The sequence below is a fragment of the Cibotium barometz genome, chromosome 21 (genome assembly GCF_041138505.1).
Source record: "Cibotium barometz isolate CiBa-2024 chromosome 21, ASM4113850v1, whole genome shotgun sequence".
Lineage (NCBI taxonomy): Eukaryota > Viridiplantae > Streptophyta > Polypodiopsida > Cyatheales > Cibotiaceae > Cibotium > Cibotium barometz.
Genome location: NC_141066.1, coordinates 23,712,240 through 23,719,429, shown reverse-complemented (window position 1 = coordinate 23,719,429; position 7,190 = coordinate 23,712,240). Strand labels below are relative to the sequence as shown.

General features: G+C 40.6%; 1 long non-coding RNA gene across 1 annotated transcript; it reads left to right on the top strand.

The window, feature by feature from the left end:
* Nucleotides 1-5,449: 5,449 nt before the first annotated feature.
* Nucleotides 5,450-6,727, top strand: LOC147626974 (uncharacterized). The gene is made up of 3 exons (XR_015268511.1): nucleotides 5,450-5,640; nucleotides 5,772-5,877; nucleotides 6,375-6,727. It is a non-coding gene; the product is annotated as an uncharacterized LOC147626974 (long non-coding RNA).
* The last annotated feature ends 463 nt before the right edge of the window (nucleotides 6,728-7,190 follow it).

Here is a 7,190-nt window from a genome sequence, read left to right as displayed (position 1 = left end):
TTTTTAGATCTACCTGAATACCATTAGCACAAACAATGTGGCTAAGATATTCGATATTATCTTGAAAGAAACTAGTTTTCTCAAGATTGAGGTAAAGTTGGTTCTCTTCCAAGAGTGTGAATACTAGATCTAAATATTTTTCATGTTCTTTAATGCTTTTACTGAAAACATGTATATCATCAAAAAAATACAACCACAAAGTTTTGATGTTTGAGGAAAATCCGATTCATCATACGACTAAAAGTGATTGGAGCATTAGTTAGTCCAAAGGGCATAACCAAGAATTCATAACCAGTTTGTGTTCGAAATGTTGTTTTGTACACATCTTCCGAAGCCATTTTCACTTGATGATAACCAGACTTGAGGTCAATTTTGCTTTTAAAAAAACCTTAGCCCCTCTTAGTTTGTCGAAAAGATTGTGATAAAAGATAAAATTTTAATAAGGGATGAAGGGGCTTTAGGGCCCAACACTTAGCACATTGGTTAATCACATTTAATGCAAAATTTACCTTTTATAGCTCATTATAATTTGTGAACAACACTCTATTGATGGAGAGGATCATGACCTAGGTTTTACACACAAATGCCCAATGATTTTGCATATTCTAGACCTTCTTGCCATAGGTATTCACCTACAAGTGACATAACTTGACGAGATGGAGTATAACAAATTCCATTATGACCAAGGAGAGGTGTCACTTTTCCTCACGATAGAACTCTTTTTCATTGATATAAAGTTTTTTAGCCTTGCAAAGCTAATCCTTAATCCCAAGGGTTCTTGAACTTTTCTCTTTGGCCTGTTTTTAATGATGTACCTTTTGTTTGAGCTTTTTTAGGTTCATGTAATTGTCTCTACCTTTTACCAATTTTCTCCTAGTTTCATTAAAAGATTCATTACTCCATTAACCACCTTCTAAAAATCAAATCTCTTATTTTACTCGACAATTCTCCATGCCCAATTTCCTTTTTTGAATTTGATCGTGCTCTGATACCACTGTCAAGGATCTTAATACATGGAGACTTGTAATAACCATACTCTCTTCCAAGATAAGGATTGAATCAATAAACTATGAACAAGATAGTCATATAACTCAAGATAAGCATAGACATGGACAAAACATAGGCTAAGTAGCAGGCACAAAAGCACATAAGCATTGGGTTCGATCTCCCCCCCAACATGAGTGGCTCTTCTTTCTTATATGGGTATTTAAAGATGTATTCATCAAAATTATCCCTTGGAGCAATAATTAGTTATTGCTTCCAAAATTGGTCTTGTACAAAAATTAACCATAGTCCAATGTTAAAAAGTGTAAAGAAATGTTTTGCCCAAACTTATATACAAATGAGCCTATCCATGTAAAACCAAAATGTAGCTTGCATGCATGCGGCTAGAAGTAACAATTTGGTAAACACCTAAGTTGGTGTACTCGGCTAATACCCATCACCATCTTCTATTTGGCAGTTGCACAAAACCTAGTATTTCATGCCCACACAGCATATTGAGGTTCACTATCATTATGTTAGGGAAAGGCTCCATGAAGGAGAGATTGACTTGGCTTATGTGTCAACACATGCCAATATAGCAGATGGGTTTGAAAAGCCTCTTTCGAGGGAAAAGTTTGAAGCTTTTTGCAAAGCTTTGAGCTTACAGCCTCTACCAGGGTGGTTTGCTACACCCTGTCTCCGTTCACACCATTCACTTGAGGGGGTTTTTTTGGTCATGACCACTCCCAGCTAGTTTAGGTGTGGACACAGCTTACTCACAGGAACTTTTTCCTTGTGATTGGACACTTATGTGTGTTGGGTACTTTGCGCTAGGCTACTTTATGTACTCACATTGTACTTTCATATTATTATTGAGTACATCTCTTCCCCCATACCCAACACTAATAGCTTCTTCAATGCCTTTTGTGAACAGTTCATCTTTCAACAAAGAGTTGTTTACCCTTAATTTCCTAGTAGGAAAGTGATTCAGTTTCTCTTCTTCTCCATCTCTAATATGCCATTCCCACATTAGGGGCATATGATCTGAAAGAGCAAAGGAACTATCAATCTTAATCTCTAAGGTATGAGGAACCCAAGATGCTTGGTGACTTAAAAAAACCCTATCTAGTCTAGAGGAAGAGCCAAAGTATTGTAGGATAAAGTATGTATGGCTAGGATCTGATCCCCACTCCCCCAAACTCCATCCATCCACAAGTCCCAGCTTTCCTCTTAGTTCTCCCCATTTCTTTTTCTCCTACCCCATTAGAATGGTGCTTCCTCCACATCTGTCAGATGGTTTCTCCACCATATTAAAGTCACCCAATAGAATCCAAGGGCATTGCATATTAAGACCACAAACCAGTCCCATAACCATCCCCTTTCTTTGTAGTTATGAGTACCATAAATGTTAACAACCCAAAATTTCTCACCGTCAACTTGTCATTCTACTACAAGAGCTCTACCATTGGGATGGTTAGCAATCAAGTAGGGGTTCATAGACTCCTTTGTAATGGTCATAACCCCACTATACCCCTTGTCTGTTCCTCCATATAAACTGCCCAATCCTTGTACCTCTCCCTTCTAATCCTTTTACCCCCAAAAAAGGTTGTGTTCGTGAATAGCTAACAGAGACAACTTCCACTCTTTTACTAGGCTCCAAAAGGTTGCATTTTTCTTCCTATCCTTAATGCATTTTACATTCCATGTGCATCCCCTCATCTCTATCTTGTTATTCATTGAAGAGTAGTTTTAGGTACCATCTCCATCTCTTGACTCCCTTCCTCATTAAGAGCAGGGTTCTGGGGCATCTTCCAAGCTATCTCCACTTGCGAGTTGAACTTCTCCGTGGTGGAAGAAGTCTCACTATCCATTCCCCCCAAATGGTTGAAGGGATTAGAGTAAATTAAGGGACTGTGATCACTAGAAGTTCTTAATGTATCCTTTCCCTTCTCAGGAGATTTATTTCGGGGTCTTCTAGCTTCTTTCTTGGCAGTTCTAAGACTAGTTTTCCCTCTGGATTTTTCTGTCACCTTGGTCCAGCCCACTTCTACAGGTACACTTTTCTATGGATCTCGTAACCCTTTCCCCTTATCTTCTTTGCTCTTGTTAGGTACCATTTCAGGGTTATCTAAAATCTTCTCGTCCCCTAGATCCCAGAGCTCCTCGCTATCTTCCCTCTCTTTGGGTTGCCTACCATAGAATCTGGCTGCATGACCAAGATCACTGCATTTAAAACAAGCTCCTGGAAAAGGGCCGAACTTGAGAGCTAATTCTATTTTACCAAGTTCCCCCTAGAGGTATACCTAAGGTTTTCGGGGTTTTCAACTTGGTATTCCAAGAAATGCAGACATTGTTTGCCTAACGGCCAAAGTCCTCAACTTTAGGAACAAACAGAGGTGGGCCCAACGATTTCGCCAAATCACCCAGAGCAAGCTGAAGCCAGGGAGGGAGTCCTACCAACTCAATGCAAACAGGACATGCATATTTTAGGCTATGGTTCACATCGAAAAGAGGATCAAATGGTATTGTGTGTACCAACTTGGGGCCCATAAACAGAGGAGCTTTGGAGAACACGTCAAAGACGGCCTAGCCTTTAGAGAATAGGAAATTAAATAAACCCTTCCCTAGATAAAAGGTTTGAAGCACCACCTTTTCATGTAGTACTTCATTAAGCCATCTGCTAAGCTCAGCTTTGGTGGGGGACCTACTAGAACAGAATAATATAACACTGCAAAATGAAAACAAATTGACCTGCTTCTTTACTAGGTCGACACACAGAGACCTTGGTACATACCTTGGAAACGGGCGAGCGAGTGCTTAAAAGTAATATTGGGATGTAATCTTTCTTTTACCCAATCAGATTGCATCCTCTTCTTCTCTTGGGTCTCCTTTACATCCTTGGAAACGGGCGAGCGAGTGCTTAAAAGTAATATTGGGATGTAATCTTTCTTTTACCCAATCAGATTGCATCCTCTTCTTCTCTTGGGTCTCCTTTACATCCTCGCGCGTGACAGTGGGATGGATGTTCCCAGAGCTGCACTCAGCTCTTTATTTAACCTTGGGATTTGGGGTCCCACAACTTCAACCCTCCTCTTGCCTTGTTAAACATTAATGTGGCCAAGAAATTGAATAACAAAGGATTAAGATGTCTTGCAGATTGTTGGGACCGGTTCGCAGGCATGTTGGGAAGAGCTTGACCAGCTAGTCATTGAATTTGGGTTGCAGTCCATAGAAAGACTTTTGGTTAATCGGATTCTGGGGGAACTCCAAAAGGTTTGGATTTCCACTCCATTCGATGATTCTTGCTAGCTCAAAGACTGGATGTGGTTTAATGGGGTCAAGCTGGACAAAGGGTCAGCTAAAGCCTTGTACTTAGAAATGAGAAAAACATATCTGAATATTGAATATTGAAACAAAGTTTAGAAAATAAAATGGAAAGATGGGACGACTTGGAGAAAGAGATGGAAACTCATTTGGGAATCTAACTTGCCCTTGAAATTCCAAGTATTCCTATGGAGGGTGTGCTTGCTAGCTCTACTAGTTGGATCCAAACTTCTTCAAAGAAATTTCACCTCAGGCTGCTGCCCAAGGTGCAGGTTAACCTTGGAAGATGGGAAACATACATTCCTTTAGGCAATACAATCTCTCCACAATGGAATCAGATAATCTGTAATGCAACAGGCCTTGGTACATACTAGGAACTCCTAACATAAGATTGCTTGCAGGTTGGCCCAACTGAAGTTGTGAAGATCAAGCTGACCAAGTTTGGACCCAAGACCAAAAGGTGGTATCTCAAGGAAAAATATCCAGTTTATACATTTGTGGCATTTGTGGAAAATCCCTTAGGTTCCATGCCAATGGTTAAGGTGTGGACAGGCAAACATGTCTTGGAAAGGCTTCCACCTAAAGGTTTCACAACCGAGCCCATGATGATTGCCAGTATGCAGTTGTTTGTTGGGCTACCATGTATCCTGGAGTCAATCCTCCTTTGTTTGGGAGGATGAAAGATGGGATATGCTTTGCAAATTACAGAATTGTAGTAAATTAGACTTGGAACATGTTTGAGATACAAGTATTTTTGGGGGAAGCATTGTAAGATAACTATGTACTGTATATATATATCTTCAGTTTTAATATTATAAATATTCTCAAAAAAAAAAGAGGCAAGGACCAAAAATGCACCACTCCAGCCAAACTTTTTTTTTTTTAATGCACCACTCCTTGTCATGGCTTTGCGAAGAGTGTTTAGTGGTAGTAGTTGGTAAGTTCGCTGACGTAATGACCGATGTCAAAGACCAAATATGGGGGAATCAAATACCAACCAATGGTCTGCTACCACTTGGCACTTAAGCAGACCTTCAGATTACAAGACGGACGGTCTAGACGCGCTTGTCAAGATTCCTTACATACGATCAGTATCGTCGTCGTCCTGATCCGACAGCGCACTGCGCTTGGCACAGGAGGATTCATGGGTAGCACCTGCTCTTGCTTCCAATCAACGCCCCCTTCTCCTCCTCCTCCTCCTCCTCGTGCTCACAACAGACCCGCCGCCGCCGCCGCCGCCGCCGCCACCACCACTACTACCATCACCAGCAGCAGCACCGAGCAGCAGGATGCTCACGCTAGGTCCATGGCTGCCCGTGCCGCCCAGCAGCGGTGGGTTTGTCTTTCCGCTGCATTTACCGGATCTCTGTTGCCATCCCAGCCGCTTGATCAAGTGATACAATTTGATTTGATTGCTGTGTAGCTAATTCTTCCCTTTGTTTGTGCGTGAGGTGGGAATCCAGGTTAGAGAGTTTCAAGAAGACTCCCGCCTGTCGAGCCGCACGCGCCCACGCAGCCGCCACTGCAAAGCCCTCGCCTGCGGGCAGAGGAGGCGAGCCAGTACTCAAGGTAGCCGGACGACTTTTCTCTTTTTTTTTCTCTTTGTTAATTCAAATATTATTAATTCAAATATTATTCCCTAATGCAATCAAAATGAAGACATCTCCTCAAGGTAGCCGGACGACTTTTCTCTTTTTTTTTCTCTTTGTTAATTCAAATATTATTCCCTAATGCAATCAAAATGAAGACATCTCCTCAAAGCTTTTTTTATACACTAAATGCTGGTTTTATAACTAAATTGTATAATTACATATTTTTTAAAATAAGGGTAAGGGTTGCAAAAATCATTAGCCACTTCTTTTTTTTTAATGGGTAAAATTATGCTAGATTGTTGTTTTTTTCATCCACCTCACCCCCTCTTCCTCATTTTTGAAGTGGCAAATGGGGGCTTTGATGAGTAAAGTTTTGATGGGTAAAATTACACTAGATTGTTGTTTTTTTAGCACTATTCTCCACCTCACCTCAACACCACTTGACCATCCCTCCCCTCTTCCTCATTTTTGCAGTGGCGAATGGGGGCTTAGACTACGCCATTAACATGGCCCCCACCTCAAGAATAGCAATGCCTATGTCCACATGCCGCAACATATGGTAGGCTTAGAGTACTCCATCAACCTGGGCCCACCACAAGATAGCAATGCCTACATCCACACTCCATTCAATGGGGGGGGAAATAGAGGTTTAGTGTATTTTTAACTATTTGATTTCAAAATCACCACAAAATTTATGCTTAAAGGTTTCAAGAATCTTATGTTCCACATGTATACCTCAAATTCCATAAATTTAGGGTAGTCTCTAAGTTTAAGAATCTTATGTTTAAGATGTATACCTCAAAATTTATGCTTGAAGGTTTCAAGAATCTTATGTTTAAGACGTATACCTCAAATTTCATAAATTTAAGTAGTCTCTAAGTTTTAAAAATAAAGTTTTCACACTTTTTAGGTGAAAAAAGTAAATTTAACATCTAGCATTGTGTAGAGCTTTCTCGGTCATGCTGCACCCAACAACACGCACCATGTACCTCAGAATAAGAGTCACCCAACCAAGAGATGGCATGCCTCAACATGTTTACTCTCTCTCTCTCTCTCTCTCTCTCTCTCTCTCTCTCTCTCTCTCTCTCTCTCTCTCTCTCTCTCTCCCCCCAAGTGGTGCTCACTATACTTTGTCAATAATTTTGACTATGGATGCATTTTTCTTTTTGTTTCTAGACACTCTAAACAAGCTTTGATGCACAACATCGCAAGTTCTTGAAAAGCAAAGATTGAGCTACAATGGTAGTGAGGAGAGTTTAGGGGATATAATCAAATGTATCTTTTCCAAAC